General features: G+C 36.7%; 1 long non-coding RNA gene across 1 annotated transcript; it reads right to left on the bottom strand.

Moving 5' to 3' along the window:
* Window positions 3,234-14,788, bottom strand: LOC110396708. The gene is made up of 3 exons (XR_002437186.1): window positions 14,704-14,788; window positions 5,281-5,513; window positions 3,234-4,495 (listed from the first exon to the last, which is right to left on the bottom strand). It is a non-coding gene; the product is annotated as an uncharacterized LOC110396708 (long non-coding RNA).

The following is a 16,089-nucleotide window of genomic DNA, read 5'->3' as shown; positions in this document are numbered from 1 at the left end:
TAATAATTCACATATATAGCTTAATCTAATTTAGGTAACTAGGCTTTAGTTGTTACACTTCAAACTGATTACCTTAGGCTCTTAAATATGTGTGTTGACTCATCTTTGGGAATTACCTATATATCTCCATTGACAAAAAGAAATTTTTAGGTGCCCACATTGGATAAAATTCTATGCAGTTAATTTAAACTGCTAAGGGCTGATAGTCATAGGTCAGCTCCCCTGTCTCCCAAAACACTGGGGCAAAAGGCAACTCCACTGCTGACACCATTTAGATGAATTTGTGTACACTGACATGACAGGACTGTGCTGAGTTTTAACGCATTCTGCCTCTAGGGTGGCCTCCTAGCCCGTAGGCATATTCCTACACTTCTAACGTGTTTACTTTGGGACCAGGATGGGTTTGCACTATCCCAGTTTGTACTGTAAGTAGAGTCAATTTTATTGATAAAGCTGTATAATTTGATCCCGTCTGGGCAGGAAACTTAGTGTAAAGACATTTCATTTGACCATTCAAACAGACTTATTTGAATTGTTGGAGAACATTTGAGATTACATTCAGTGCATACATCACAGCTTTCTTTTCTGTTTGGATCCAGATCTTTCTTTCAAGGATTTAGGTGGAAGTGTTCTATACTGATGAAAGCATACTCTTGCCCATATCAGGAGAGAGCTTGTCAGGAGATTAGGGATTTGGTTCTTGTATATACAGCTTGAAAATAATTTTTGCAGCCAAGCATTTCAAATTGATTTGGCTGTTTCACTACTCCCCTGTTTTTGTATACTAACATTTGTCAGCTATGAAAATAATCTTTTTTATTGTTTTTTTTTGTTTTTTGTTTTTTTTTTTTTACTACAATTCTCTTTCCCCTGGACATAAAATATAACTACAAGCAAACAAACAAATGAAAACAGAAAAGGAGGATCAGACTAGTGAAAATACAATTATTTTCTTACCTGTCCTCACAGGATCATCCATCCCCCCAACTGAACCCTCTTTCATTTGTGTTGAAAGACTGGAGATTATTTGTATGTCAGCCTGTCCATGTAGAAACAGACTGGTAGAAAAGCATATATGGATCCTTCATTTACTTTACAGATCTGGATTCCTAACAAGAAGAAATCGGAAAAGGACTATAGTTTCTTTTGGTATTAATTATTTCCTCACTACCCCAAATTTTTCATCTTCCTAAAGACTTGTGACTGTGTCTCAATACTCCCCTACAGGGAAAACATCATATCCGTATTAGCTCCTCAGTCCATAAGTTTGTCCCATCTTCATTACTCTTGTAGATGTTCAGCATCTCTCCTAACTTACCAACACCAGTTTCTCCTTTGTTCCCAGTGATGCTCTCCAGCTTCAGGATCCCCAAAGGACTATTGGCCTGTAACTAATATCTTATCCTTGAATTCAGCTATTCCTGGGTGTTGTTCACCTGCTGGCTGGGCTTTTCTGTTACACTGTTACAGCAAACTGGAAAAGTAGAAAACATATAAACAGCAGTAATGTCTCAGCAAAATAAGCATTTGCCCTTTTCAAGAAAGATACCTTCCTCCTTTATCTTCTCCACAGTGTAGTTTTGTTTCCTTTCTTTGCTTTGCTCAACAGATGATTACAGCATCATTAGCCATATGGGCTACAATAGCACTATCTGCAGATCTTATCCACGGTAGAATTATAGTAATATTCATATGTGGGCACTAAAACTCAGCTGCTTATACTCCTTATTTAATTGTTGCAATAGTCCCTAGTCTGCTATTCACCTCAGCAGACTAATACTCTCCAGGACGTTTCCCAGATATAACACAGGGTTTTAGCATAGGCTAAGCATGCAGTTCGGATCCAGCCCGATGGAGAGCAGAGGGAGTTTAACAGAATGGATACAAGCAAACCATGCCACTTGGTTTGGTGACCAGAGATAATGCCCCAGCATCGTTTTCTTTGCTATTATAAATGTAGCCAAAATTCTTCACCATTCCAGTTCCAGTTCTCTACTAAAATTAGTATAGTGATACCTTTGCACTTATGTATGTGATGACTATATGATCTATGGATATGTAACAATATTGTTCTGCTGATGTTAGAAGAGTTTCACTAGTGATAATAATTGTTCATTATAGGGCTGTATGTACAGTTGTTGAACACACAGTGCTTTCTTGAATCTTGCATTCATGTGACTATGCAAGAATCTCAATTTTCAATTAATTAATAAATATGTTGCCAGAAAAGCTTGAAAATGTCTTCTGAGGTTGTAGCTTTAGAAATTCAAATTATAGAATATAAACAAGAATATAAATTTTCTAAAAAACAAAAAGTCTTTCATAATTGTAATTTTTTTCCATCACTTCTAAACGTAGTAAATTTTTGTACTATCGAAATTTGGTAGGTTTATCCAATGTATTTTAACTTGCCATTTAAACACATTTCCAAAGCACTGCTGACTCAACCGGCATATATGTGCACACATTCTTCTAGAGTCAAGACTGGATTGTTATCTCTTACAAAGCTGCTGCCCAGAACAGTAATTTGAGCCACCTGCTCAATCATGTTCAGTTTGAAACCATTTGTTCATCTTAATAATCCCTTGTTACTCACTGTTCTGGTCAACAGTTTTGGAATTGAACACTTTTTTGTGTGTGCAGTATGTTTGATATTTAATCTGTGGTGCTTTTGCACAATTTTTTGGCTCTAAGAAGATATCTTGACTCATTTTATTGTCTGTCAAATGACTTTTTTCAGTGCTAGCAATTAGCATTTCCAAGCTAAGGTTTTTTTGTTTGTTTTGTTTTGTTTGTTTGTTTAGAATGATTTCAGGCTTGGGCAGTTTGTATGACTATACATTGCCAGCTTCTCTTTTTCCTTCCTTTCCTCCATGATCACACAGTTTAGCAGATTCTCAGGTTGCTGTCTGGTGTGAAACAACTAGGTCTTTCCAGCTTGAAGCACAGGTGAGGTCAAAAGATGCTTTCTTTGTTCAATTCTTGTCTCTGAGAATAGATGACCACACATTCTCTTAGTGTAATCCCCCAGTATGATACCAGCAGATCTTGTGCCTTCACTAGCATCAAAGGCATGCATCAAATATCCTCGCTTGACAAATGATAGAAACAGTTCTGATAGATTGCAAGCAATATCTAGTATTTGGTAAAGTGATTTTTGTTTGGACTTTATGTAGTATAAAGATCCATAAATAATATTATCCCAAGAGTTTTCAAAGGAGATGCATGGAAAATTAAAAACATTTGTTGTACCGGACATCATGATGTAGTGTGTATAAGTATATAAGCGGTGAGGGCGCCACAGTTCTGCTGTGAGGAAAACTCCTTTAAATATATATCTGTGGAAGTAGCTAATCAAGTTGCTACTGTCTTTTCTGACTGCAATCTTGAGCAGTTTAGATTTAATTTAAAAACACTTATGATAGCAAATCCAAGATGCAGTTATGCAGTGATGTTTCTTTGTATTAACACTACAGTGGGCTGCCTCTGTTTTTACGTGAATTCAGACTTGCTCTCCAAACCCACCTCTGAAGAAACAGTTAGAGGGAGGAAGAGTGACATGAGCAGAGCAGCTACAGACACACTCCTCTCCAAAACATTTATCCTTCAGAAGAGGAAATAACACAACATACAAAGGCTGTTCAGCAAGTAGAAATGATGCTTTACACCTGAAACCATGTGATCTTCTTGATTCATCTGCTATTTTGAACACATGGCAAAGACACAACAGGGAAATGAGAAAAAAAAATGCAACACACAGCATACATACACAGGTTGTTGCTGTTGTCTCTTTCTTCCTCCTGGAATCACTAAAGCTGCGGCAGGTCACTGAAGCCACAAACAAAGCCTGATCTTGTTGAGAAGACCAGCAGTGGGAAGAGGCAATCTCCAAAAGAAAAGACCTTTTGGGTTGCAGTATTCATGGCATGAGGTTATTCTAAACATCATTATGCAACGCTAAAACCTGTGGTGCTGGGATGGAGGAGGCCATGATGATCTTGGCAATATTCTTAGTGGTGGTGCCTTGTCAGTCCTGTTTTTTTTGACTTTCTGACTGCTTTCTGTTTCCACATTTGTTTGCTCAGCTGTGTGTTGCAAGAATGTGGAGGATTTTGTTTTTTTTATTATTATTTCTTAAGGCTGTATCTTTTTCCTTACTGTAAAGGTCCAGTTGTATAAAGCAGAGTAATTGTCAGTGTCAGGCACCTTAAGATGCCTTTTTAAAAACAGATATCTTTCAAAGCCAACGTTCACTAGAAAGGGAGAGGATAGTTATCTGCTCCCACTTTAAAAGCTATAAAATATTTGAATCCAGGCATCATGTTCTTGCTGGCATCCGTAGTTCACCTGTAATGGTTTATGAGTGAAGAATAACTGAATGATAGTCTTTGCATAGGAAACGTTTTCCTTTGCATAGGAAACATCAGAAATCCTTTGAACTTCTCTCTTTTGGTTGAGATCTCCTGTTGTCTTTACAATTTGGCTGATACAGGCTCTGTCAATATAAACAAAAAATCAGCTGTAAATGGAATGCACACACTGCATAGGTAGCTCTGTAAGTATTACTTCCTGTTTATTTCCATTGAAACCACAACAGATATAAAGAGCACAGTAACGCTATTTGATAGAGCAAATTCTCATTGTCTTCCAAGATATTCACCACCACTAGCTGTGCATTTTCACCAGTCATGAACCAGAGCCTGCATACTGCGCTCATGAAAATCTGCAGCAGTGGAGGAGCCCCACTGTTGCTGTCACCAACTGGTGAAATGCACCACCCACTGCTTTGCTGTGCTCATGTCCACTGTTTGGTCTCCATAAACATTCAGCAAGTGTCAATGAATGTCAATGTATGCCATTTTTTTCCGCATGGAGGAATTTAATGACATACCTTTGCTTCATCTGCCTTTCCATGTCAAGACACCACTTTGTCAGACTGCCCCTCTGGTGCTGTCTGCCATATCGCAACAAAATATAATGGAATATTGGTGGGAAGATTCAATCTCTACTGCCATACCACTAACATCCACCTCTGACATTTTGAATCAACATAATAAAATGGAAGGCATTACTTTCGGAGCATCTTTTCTATATTTGCCTGCTTAAACCACTCACTGGCTGGTAGCAGTCTTGGTTTATGATAATGATTAATGTGATGACCAGAAGGAAGGATATTATCTTTATGTGAATGGGTCCATCAAAATTAGCAACCAACTTATAGAGACAGGCAACTATTTTACCCAGCTCTGGTCCCCAGGTGTATAAAAACAAGATGTTTACCTTCGAGTACCCAAGCCTGAATTCCAAGTTGAAGAGAGCTTTTCGGTGTATGGGAGTGAATCAGACCAGTGAAACAGTAAGATTTTGAGCGTAAAGCCTTGATGAACTCCGTCGGTCAGAATCACTGGTTATCCATGTATAGTCACTCTTCAAAAGAGAGTACAGATTGGAAGTGGAGAAACATGAGCCAGTCCACAGCATTTACTCCAGGGGAGAGTACCATATGGAATACCCTGAAAGAAACAAAGAAAAGCTATTGGAAATGTGCACATTTTGTTCATGTTATAATATGATATTCATGAGGTAATATAGTGGGTAAAAATTCAGGGGCATAAAGCAAAAATCTCCTTATGGCAATGGATACCATTAACAATATCTGGAATAGTTCTCAAATGTATGATGCAGATCACTGTTATCTAATTTAACCATCTGTACTAATATGAACAATATTTCTTTCTAAGTCGGTTTACTGAAATCAGTGGGATTTCTTTTAATGTTAGATGCTGCTTGGCATAAGGTTGGTTTGTTGTCTGAAGCTGATATACAGAAAACTTGAATTTACGGTAATATGAAAAGCCTTTGTTTGATGAGATGAAACCAAACAGGAGTATGTAATTGCTGAGTGGTTTATTACTGAAATTCCATAGTGATTTTTCCTATGTTTCTGTTTTGTCTGTTTTTCATTCAATTATGAATTTGTTCTTCATTTCTGGACAGAGTAATTGATTTTAATTGTTCGTTAATATAAACAAATTCCTTTTGAGTCTATCCTAGTCAATACAGTTGCAAAATAATCAATATTAACAAACACAGAGGAAGATAGACAAATCCCAGTCTAATTAAAAAAAAAAAAGCTTCAGTCAACCATCTGGTATAAGGATATTAAAAGTATGGCTTAAACTATAACATAACTAAAGCTCACAGCCTAGGCACAGCAAGGATCCAGTCATGTTCATTAGCATGTTCCTCATATTTTGCCTAGAGTTTTGAAGTCAGGATTTTAAATTTGATTTTTTTTTTATGCTTTAATGGATTTGAGTACCGTTCCTTTAATGCAGTTTTTTGCCTATACTATATGTTGGTAAGAACTTCAGAACTTCCTTCCCCCCCCCCCCCCCCCTTTATTTTGGTAAACAGAGTGCAATGAAGTGATTTGGCATGAAATAATTCAGTTTCCATTGTTTCAATTTAAACTTCCTTATAGTAGAAGGGTATGGCATATACAATCTGATATGCAAGAGTAACACCATATAATAGTCACACTGTTTATCAAATTAATCTGTAGAGATGTATGTGATGAACAGAAATGTTTGATTTACTTGTAAGTGTACTGTAAAACACTAGGTAAATTCCAATAAGCCCACCGAGTAGTTGGCTTTTTCACCAAAGATCCAAATGATAACACATTTGAGATAAGCCACAATTTCATGTTTACATAATGTTATCCTTGTTGTTTTCCTTTGAAATTGCACCACTTTCTCAGTTACTTTGTTTTCACTGTTTCACCATGTAGCTGCTAAATAAAATTATTCTACTCTTACCAAAATTTAAATTCCCAAAGACTTGAAAAAGGTTGAGATTTTACTCATAGAATTTTGAGGATTAATTTAATATAATGATAATAATTTATTTAGATTTTTTATTAAAATACAAGAAAAGATTGAAATCCAAGATAACATTTTCTAGTTTTCAACATCAGCTATTTATATGTATATATTTTTTCCACTGATTTAGAAAACTTGTTAGAACAGTTTTACATAAACTTGCCCTCCGGATCAAAGTGGATTTCCACTTCTGTCCAGAAATGAATCAATATGGCTAAATAAACACACAAAAGCAGAAGACAATGTGTAGCAGCCTTTTAAGAACAAATGCAAGTACAGTAGCTTGTATCACAAGTAGAATATATTCTAAACGAGTTTTCTCATAAATATTAAAATGTTGGGTTTTTTTCGGAATTACATGTTACTGATATAATAAAAGTTAAGCTTATTTGGATAACTTTTTTCTGTTGGACATACACAGGCACCTGTTTGCCATCCATGCTCCCCCCAAATACCCACACACGTGTATGCACAGAAATAACATGAAAGATATCAGTTTCCAAGGCACAAACCAATTATAAATGACATGGGCAGGGAAAAAAATGTTTAAATTGTTTAACTGATTTTTTGTCCTATGAGTCACATGGTAATTAGGACCATTCTAAGAATAGCTACAGAAATGAAACAACATTTCTATGAGGCACTGTATGCATACAAATTGTTTCCATTTAAGTAGAATACACAAGAATCATAGCTTTTAGACTCCCTTTCTGTAAACAAAAATTGTACCAGATCCAATGTTAAATAATTGACAGATACTTACATAGAAAAAAAATATTGAATATTTGCATGAATTTGAGGCATATTTATGACAGATAGAGAACCTCAGGCACCTACAAGGTGGTAAATTTCACATCTCTAGCCTAGGCATCTCTGAGGATAACTCCTCCAGAGTTGACTAACATTGATGAGAGAATAGCTAAGATGTTATCTAAACTGAGTGGAAAGAATTGACTTCTGGAGCTGTTTCAGTCCAACATGGTCTCAATAATCTTCTATGTTCTCTCTCTACAAAGAATAGAAAGACAACACACATGATTATTTAGACAGGAAATTTATTTTTTAGATGTGTACAATTCAACAAGTCTCAACTCATTCATTCTATTTGTCTCAGTAGGTTTTTTCAAAATAACCTGAGATTATATACATATATGATATGTCTGACAGGGAGAAATTCAAGCATCAACACAACTATTTTCAAAGAAATACTACCCTAGTTCTCCATAGCAATCCAGAAACTGTGGTTAGATTAAGCACCTAATAATGCATCTTTTCAAGATGCATTCGTTTCCCTTATGCAATATACTTAATTTCCCTGTGATATTGCAACCTTTAAACAAGTCTAATGTTACAAATAGATCCCTTGGACAATCAAGGATAACTATGCTTTCCTGGGTAGTTCTGGAAGTTACATTTTCTACTCTGCTTAGCAGAGCTAAAAGAAATGGCAACAGCCACAGTGCAAGATGGGTCAGATGCAGCCTGGATGCAACGCCTTTGGAATCACTGCCACTATTTTTTTTTTTTAGAAAGGAATATTACTGATCAGGTAGGGATAACTTGGAAAGAGCCTGAAACAATGTGGATGGTAACAAAATCCATAAATAATTAATGATAATTGTGCAGCAATCCAATCCACTTACAAAAGTTTCATAGAAACACAGATTTGCTTTTATATAATCCTGGGCACCTCAGCTCAGTAACATTTGTGCCTAGGAGAAGAATTTAAGCAATCAGTATCAGACTGTCTCATCACAGGAGGGTTTTAGAGCGTCTTCTTTGAAATGGAAAGAAGTAGACCCAGGGAAATATATCAGAACCATCTTAGAGGAGTTACTTGTGGCACCTAGCACAGCTGGAAATAACATGTTTTCCAGACAGCAATAAAGAGCTACGTTTGAATGAACTAGCTTTGCTCTTTGCAGCAGAGAAGCAGATCTTCCAGGCTAAGGGGAGCTGCATGTTGCCAAGGCCAGACTGCTTCCAGTAGCTGACCTGGATCCTTTGAAGCAAGCTCTATTCTCATGGGTAAGGAGTGGTAAAACAAATAAGGCTGCTTAGCTGGATCAATTGAATACAAGGGGGATTTCTCCTAGAGTTGATCTGTGGCCAAGTGACAGCATCCAGTGACATATTTGCAAAATACAAACATATGGATCAAAAGTATTTCCTTCTGCTGCCAAACAGTGCCTTCAGACACAAGTGTTCTGATCTTCTGGAGAAATATAAAACCCTTTGGCTGTGTCACTGTAACATCTTAGGTTGCGCTCTCAGACTGCAGAACGTGACTCATACTTCCCGGTGTCCATACACAAAAGTCTCTTCAGGCCTGTGTCTGGTGCTCAATATGAAGTCTTCAGGGAAAACAGAGGCAGTATTCAGATTAGACTTCTGGCATTCTTCCTAACATGGAATTTAGCATGGAGACCAGTCCAAAACAGAAGAATTTCTCAATTTTTCTTTGTTTACATTAAAGGCTGTCACATAGTCAATACTTTTTTTTGTTCATCTTAAAGACAGCAAGTCTAACTGCTTGAAAATAACCTCATCATATAGTCTTCCATTCTGGTTCCAGAAACAACACAGTAGTGAATGAAAGCAGCATAGTTTCACCCCAGTAGAATCACTATTTTTTGCTAATTTCACATGGTAAGTTTTTAATGTTTTGTTACTTTAAAATGCTTTGTATACACTTGTGAGTTTGATCTCTTCTACGTCCTAAAGGTGTTCAGGAAGAGCTGACAATGATCTAACACAGAGTTAGAAAGAGGAGAAGTGAATTGTTAACAGTACAATACCCATTGCTATCTGCTGGGCTGAGCACTCTAAAAGGGATAAGATTTTGTGATGCTTGAAGAAGAACCCTACCAGGGGCTTAATGTGAAATGTCACTCCTTAAAGACATAGGTAGGGCAATCAACAGCTGCCACTCCTTGTAAATCTGAAGCTACTAAAAAAGAAACTGCTAAACCTGGATATCTCTCGTTAAAGGACTAGGCTTTAGCTTTAAAAACATCTGGAAAAACTGGGCCCATCTGACCACTCATAATTACCACATAATCATAAAATATGATATTATATATCATAATTAGTTCATAATTATTTCCCCTCGCAGCTTTCTTGCTAAAACTGTGGAGAGATAGAAGGGAAAAAGGGAAAAGAAGGGAAATTTGTGTTTCTTCTAGGAAAAAAAGAATTAAAAAAGACAAGCAACAATATACACAATTATATAAACTTTATAAAGCTACTAATGAAAAGTGGTAATGATATATACACAGATCTACCAAAGTACCAAAAAACTGCCCTGTACTTTTAACATATGCTACCTGAAAATATAAAACATAGCTTCTTTGTACAAGACTAGGGTGACTAGAAGTCCTGCCTTTGCACTAAGCAGCGTAATCAGTGAAAAGATCTCCCTACTATTGCTTGGCTAACTTTAGTCTCCCTTTTGTGTTCCCTGGGCTGTTGGACAAAATGACTGGCCTTCAGTTAAGGCTTCTAAATCATATGAAGTCCCATGCAAAAGATTTCAAGAGCAAGACTTTTTTTACTACCCCCCAGTTCAAATCTTGTTTGACTGAAACCATCTGAGACCTTTCACTGAATTCACTTTATTGTCAGATCTTCTGACATGCCAAAAAAAATAAAATAATGCTGCACAGATTAGAATAATCTTTCTTGCCAGCATATGTGCTATAGGAATTTCTAATTGAAACGTCTTCATTATTCAGTGTTCTTCAATTCACTTGAATTTTGTTTGCAGATTACAAGTCCCTAAACAAAATCATAGAACGCTTCTTTTTAGCTTAAATAATATTTTTATTCAGTTTTAAGCACTGTTTTTACTATTCACTGATTTTCAAAGAGCTGCCATTGTTTGACCATTCCATTAACTTGTCTTCATTCCTTCAGCTACCTTCTTCAAACCAAACTGCTTGTATAACTTGCTACAATTTATCCACATCCTTCTAGCCCTAACTACAGAAAGCTGAGTCAGCACCCAGCTCTACTTGTCTGCTAATGTGAGCTCATTAGTTTTGTCATCTGCTCCCCCTTATCTACTACTACCTGTGGGTTTTATTGTTTTGTTTGAAATAAGGCAGAGGCTTGCCATTAGCTTACATGTTAAGAGATTTCAGCTGATGAACTATGAACATAGTGAAGCAGAGGTTTCTGAAGTAGCAAGGTGAAAGTTGCATGTCGTGGGGTGTAGTCTGAGGGCACATTGGAGCATTTTGGGGTGCAAAGCCTTCTGGAGTGCTTTCAAGGGATGATACAGGGTAGAGAATGCTAATTGGCAGGGGCTAACTTGTACTGGGAAATCTGTTTGTACTTAAGTAGCCTTAAAAACTGCATGAATCCTGTCATTGAGTCTGTGCCTAGGACTTGGTTTATATATTAGAATAAATAAACACATGTCTACATGATTCTTATTTCTGTTACATGAGGATCAGTGGATCAAAGGATATTTGACATGGATCAGGACTAAAAATACGTTCTTTTTAAATTTTTATTTTTTTTTTGTTTTTTTTCCTATCCTTATCTTCTGAAGAAATGTTACTTACTCAGCTGTCTGCCTCTGGCCTGCCGCTACTACTGTAAGTCCTGGAAAAGTTTCTCTCCATTTACACAAATGATGAAAAAAGCAGTTGGGTTTCACTACAGAGGGAGATTAATTTAAATAAATTCCTCTGTTTTCTACAAAATTCAACTTTAAAATGCATGCTTCTTTTTTTGTGCCACAAGATTTTTCATTTGTTGTATTCACCTACAATGCTAAATGTTGCCTCTGATGCATAAACCTGACTTTCAGTATCGTGCTTTATGCCAGCTGAACAATTCTGGTCAAAGAGCAATGTTTCCTGACCTCCTCTATAGTCTCCACTGTCTTATTTTTATCTCTGTCAGGTAAGTAAAGGATTGATTAAAGGATCTTGCTATGGTGACTTCAACAACTTCTTAAAAAAAATTTTTTTTTTGAAGAGTTTAACATGACTCTATGCTGCCATATCAAATGCACAAAATATAGGTCTTAACAATTGTTCCATGGTCTTTTAATATTAGTTTTTAGTTTATGCATTTATACATTTATGTTAATCTTAGTGAGGTTTGTTGTTGTTGCTGATGTTATATGCTTATATGAAAATGATTTTATTCAGACTTAAGCTTTCATTAGCAGTACAGTATTCTAGTTTTCTTCTTGCAATTTGTCATCAATAAGTTCAGAAGAGACCAATGAATGGAATGATTGCTCTGCTGATTGTTGCACTGCAGTTCACATACACTGAAGTGTGAATAATTTGAAGTGTACTGGCTTGTCAGTATTGGATTTGTGTGTGATTTGAGGAGAAGGAGGTTTCAGATAAATCATAAAGCAGAAAAAAAAGCAAAACAAAAAATCTTCCAAAAAGATGGATCAAGGATGAAGAGAAAAATAGGGTTCTGTTGTACGTACTGTGTGAAGAGGGAGGGGAGGGTGAATTCTATCCTTGTCAAGGAACAGTTTTGGATACTCAGTAACTTTAAAGCAAATTGAATCAGACTGCAACATGGTTCAGTTCTTCGGGAGGAAAAGGTTTTCTGAATTCAGTGGGAGTGAAAGCATTTTGAGATATGTCTTCCAAAAACTTATTACTTTCTTTTCTTTTTAAATCATTACTTTATATAGTAACAGTTTAATGGAACATGGTAACAGAAAAAAATGCAGCTCCATATTAGGAAAATAAAAAACTCAGGGTTAAAAGTCACTAATGTTTCAGTTGTCGTGATTAAAGTCTGGGAAGAAAAAGAGTTTTGTTGCGTGCCCACTTCTAAACTTCTCCATTTCAAAAATGTTGTGAAATCTCCTCACAGAAGAATCAAGTGGAGCAATAATATCTCTATGTAAGTGTTTTGTATTATTTGGTATTTATACTCTGGAGAACCCACAGAACCAAACAGCAGTCCTCTACTTCCTGCAACAGACAGTTGTTCCTAAATAAAAACAGATTGACTGAAACCAATATGAACGTTTTACTACAAGTGATTGGCCAGGTCTCCCAGAATCATTCCAAGGTTTTCTCTATGTACTGCAGGTAGAACAACTGAAAACAGAATAATAAAAAAGCCTACGTTCATTTGCACAATGAGCATATTGACTGTTACACTTTACCTAATTACCCAAATATTCTTTTACTTCTCTGTTGTGTCAAAGACTGATATATACTTTGTGTCTTAAAATAGAGACAGCAACCCTGTCCTTGCCAAGTTTTATCACAAGGTCTGAGTTATTTCCAGTTCTCTTTATCTCAGTGCATCTGGTTAGCCTTCAACAAGGGTCAAACCAGATTTTCAGGTTTGGCTAAGAACTGACCACTATACCTTTACAGCAATAAAATTTGATGAGATGCAAAATGTCAAGTCCATCTAGAAATCACTAAAGATTAAATGCTGTTTTTCCCCCAGGGAAGATACACTGCCCTGCCACCACACAGCTGATAAAAATTGTCTGGGGATAAAAAAGAATATCTGCTTCTTCACGTCCAATATTAAGTACTGCCTACTTGTAATAAAAATACATTACTTAAATATGTATTTCTGGTGAGGATGCTTTTACACTTTAAAAAGTCCTAAGGTTTTGTGTAAACTGGAAAAGACAACGGAGAAGAGGAACTAAAGCAGTTCACATTTTTTGATGTAATATCGCAACATAATGGCCCCAGTAACCTCTATTGCAAAGATAAAAAAAAAATACGACATGAAATAATAATTATATGAAAATATTATCAAAGAAAAATTTCCTTTTGGCATCCCATATCACACCAGGTATTTTTTGTAAAGGGTCATTTCTGCCTGCCTGCAATTCATAATATATGTATATGTATAAGGAGAGTATCTCCTCCTCTAAGGGTCTCTGATCAAAACCCTTTTCCAGAGCAATAAAGTTTTAATAAGAAAGAAAGGAAGTGCTGGGAACAAAGTCTGATCTGGAAAGTCATTGAATGTCAGAATGTTCATATGAGCAAGGTTGTCTGAGTGAGGATCACTGGATCAGGATGATAAAAGTAAAGAATGAAGAATCATAAGCAAAATGCTGAGTCATAGAAATGAGTAAGAAAAAATGGAGGTAATGACAATAAATAAATGTCCCTGTCACACTGGTTGATGAGCTGTCAAATTACAGATGCCACTTCCAAGAAGACCAACCTGGACTTTTGTGGGGTGGGGGTGGACCTGGACTGGGAGAATGTAGAAACTTCAGAGATCTGCATACCCATGGGGGTTTATACCCTGGAGGGGGAGTTGCAGGAGCAAGAGGGTCTAGGTAGAAGATGGTATGAAAAGGCCAGTCATGTCTAAAGTGGGGCTGGTCTTTATACTTGTCTGGCCAAGCTCTCCACCTGATCACAACAGTCCATCCTATCTCAACAGTCTATCCTATCTTCTATAGTGATCTTGAGTCAAAGTGACTTGGAGGAGGCAGCCAGACTTTTTTACCTCACTTAACCTCATACCATATCAGATCTCAGCATTTTTAGATATTACCTAAGATTTTCTCTTGAAAGCAAACTACTAGTGTACTAGGAATACTCTTTATTTTTACAGAAAGAAAATGAAGTATTAATATTTATTCATAGCTATATTTGTACTATGAAACCAAACAGTGACAGAGTTTTCTCCAGTTCTGAGTCCAGCTGGCAGAGTTTGAGTACATATGACAATATTATTTTAGCCTATATCCAGCATGTTTCTGCTAGCTTCTGAAAAATATCTGGAAATTTTTAGGAATCAGCTGGGTTCCTAGGCCAAAAATATAAAGATTTTTCTGAGAATTTACCTTTAGAGGCATTTAATTTTCATTGTGTAAATCTGTTTAGAGCCAGGCACTGTTGAAGATGTAACCCTGAGGTTCAGCACATGGACTTGTGCATAAGACAATGTTCAACCAACCTGGTGGCCTTCTATGACATCAACACTGGCTGGGTGGATGGAGGGAGAGCAGTGGATGTGACTGATTTCAGCAAGGCATTTGACACTGTCTCCCACAACATCCTCATAACAAAGCTGAGGAAGTGTGGAATAAATGAGTGGATGGTGAGATGGGTTGAGAACTGGCTGACTGGCAGAGCTCAGAGGGTTGTGACTGGTGGCACGGAGTCCAGTTGGAGGCCTGTACTTAGTGGTGTTCCTCAGGGGTCAGTGTTGGATCTGGTCTTGTTCAACTTCTGCATCAGTGACCTGGATGAAGGGATAGTGTCCACCCTCAGCAAGCTTGCTGGTGATAGGAAGCTGGCAGGAATGGCTGACACACTGGAAGGCTGTACTGCCATTCAGCGAGACCTGGAGAGGCTGGAGAGTTGGGCAGAGAGGTTGCCCAGCAAGGTTATGGATGCCCCCTCTCTAGAAGCGTTCAAGGCCAGGCTGGATGGGGCTTTGAGCAACCTGGTCTAGAGGGAAGTGTCCCTGCCTATAGCAGGGGAGTTAGAACCCAAACCATTCTATGATTCTATGATTCAATTACAAGAAATATAATTAATTGTAAACGTAGACAGAATAGGCAAATTAATATATAAGTGTGTCTACATGTTTACATTGAAATAAAACTACAAGAGGCAGATGGATTCTGTCAAGTTAATGACAGGGGGAATCCAAGATGTTTACCCAGTTGCTTATTTCTGCTTTAATGAGACAAAAAATTTTAAACCCATCTGCTATGTATGCAAAGCTTTAGATTTTCATGGTATTCCAAGAAATGTAGAGTAGGCAGTACATTCAAATGAATATGTTGTAATATCTTACTTTCTAAAGTTTATATCTCATAGTTTATGATTTTAAAAATCTAAAGTGTTAAAATGCAGTTGAACAAACTATCAAACTTTCTGGTTAAATCAAGATGGTTAATATGCAAGTTATATAAATAGGAAAAAATATATATGTTAAAAAATATTTTATATTCTTGACAGTTTACTTACTTACTAGGCTTACAATATTTTTCTTTGCTGTAATACAGCTTTACCTACATGTTGTATTCACAATTTTTTTCAGCCTTAGATTTTCCTTGTGAGCATAGCTGGGCAATATTATTTATATGGGATCACTTTTCTCACAGTAGATGTGACATTGAATCTTGCTGAAAGTGAATGCAAAATATTTTTTTTTTGTCATTAGGTTCATGGTTTAGCTACAGAGTTTAGTTACATTATCAGACTCCATCTGAGTTTAA

This window comes from Numida meleagris, chromosome 3, assembly GCF_002078875.1.
Source record: "Numida meleagris isolate 19003 breed g44 Domestic line chromosome 3, NumMel1.0, whole genome shotgun sequence".
Taxonomy (NCBI): domain Eukaryota; kingdom Metazoa; phylum Chordata; class Aves; order Galliformes; family Numididae; genus Numida; species Numida meleagris.
This window is presented reverse-complemented; position numbering and strand designations above follow the sequence as displayed.